This window comes from Aulonocara stuartgranti (assembly GCF_965226115.1).
Source record: "Aulonocara stuartgranti genome assembly, chromosome: 22".
Lineage (NCBI taxonomy): Eukaryota > Metazoa > Chordata > Actinopteri > Cichliformes > Cichlidae > Aulonocara > Aulonocara stuartgranti.
Window position 1 is genome coordinate 33,897,492 of NC_138957.1, and position 1,532 is coordinate 33,899,023.

A 1,532-nucleotide genomic window follows, 5' to 3' on the forward strand; every position below is an offset into this window, starting at 1 on the left:
GATACTGAACACAACCTTGGTAATGTACAAGAAAAACATCAAGCAGTCACAGTTTGGTTGTGCTAAAAATGTAGACATACTGCCAAACAGCTGCCTGGTTCAATTTATTAACAGCAGTAAAGAAAGCAATAAATGCGTAAGTTACTGATTCACCTGCATGGGCTTTATTGCAAGTCAGTTCATGAACTGATGCTCACACCAGAGTTTTCTCCATGCAGGTTTTAGAACCAATTCAATTTTTTATTTATATACTGTCATGGCTACTGAACGGACTCACGCGCAGACAGTTCTTTCAAGGAAACAAAAAGGGGATTTATTTACAATAGGGATCACCTTAGTGCAAAATATATGTACAGTGAGTTGGGAGGGGGTCCAGGGCTCCAGGGAGAGAAGGGGGGGGGAATCCACACACACGCTTCCTCTTCCACTCAGTCACCGCCACCGCTCCTCCGCACACACGCACTCCTCTTCAGCCGCACTCGCTCCAACACTCCACACACTGCCCCACTTGGACAGGTCCGGTGATTCGGTCCAGAATCTACAGACAGAAGGTCAAGGTTAGTTCCACAACATAAAACACGTGTAAGCGATTCTTCTTTGAATATGCCGCGAGCACGAACTCAGGTGGTTCAACGTTCCAGCGGTGAGCTGCTCTGTGCCACTGCCTTAAATAGCAGCTGGGGAAATCAGCCAGATCAGCCGCAGGTGGACACCATCACACGGGTGCGTGGGCCAAGAGTGAGAGCCCGTAATGAGCTCCACCCAGGCAGAGAGGAGGAGGAGAGACAAAAAACCAAAACCAAAACCAACAACAACAAAACCTGTAGCCAGCGTGGGCCAACCAGAGAGACACGGGGACCGTGACATATACGTTATCCGATATATTACCTGCTACAAAGTGACTGAGCCAAGAAGAATGAAACAATAAAGAAAAAAGCATTGATGATTTAGTTTAATAATTAGGCTAGAGTACCATAAACAGTCAAGGTAGTGGCTTATCATGATACACAACAGTGTATTACAGCCAAAAAATAAATGGTAATTTTTCTATAATTATATAATAACTGCTCAACACTGACTCAAGGGATTTATTACCTAAATCAAAAGCATAGCTGGCTCAATAATTATCAGTTTTTAAATCTGCATTTTTAATCATGTAGCATTTCCCTTTTTTTGCCCCCAAAGGGCTTAATAAACTGCTATATTCTCTTAATAGGTGCAATCACAGAAACAGCACACGCTTTTATTATCTGCTTGATGGGCAAAGCATATGTTACATTACATTGCCACTGTGCAAATGAAGTCTCCTCATATGCATTTATAATCAGATTTATTTTTTTCTTTGTGTGTTCTCATGGACACTTGTGTAAATAATTTAAATAACTGTCTGCAGTTAGTGCTGTTAATTCTACTATACTCTCTCCAGCCATTGCTTTAAACACTTCTCTCATATAGACCCTTCAAATCACACTTTTTTCTGTCATTGTACACCATCTAGACAGCCTGGCCTTTTAATAACTTAGCATATAATG

General features: G+C 41.8%; 1 long non-coding RNA gene across 1 annotated transcript; it reads right to left on the reverse strand.

Annotated features, from left to right (window-relative positions):
• LOC309698124 lies at positions 1-939 on the reverse strand. The gene is made up of 3 exons (XR_014274010.1): positions 814-939; positions 621-756; positions 1-538 (listed from the first exon to the last, which is right to left on the reverse strand). It is a non-coding gene; the product is annotated as an uncharacterized lncRNA (long non-coding RNA).
• Between the last annotated feature and the right edge of the window lie 593 nt (positions 940-1,532).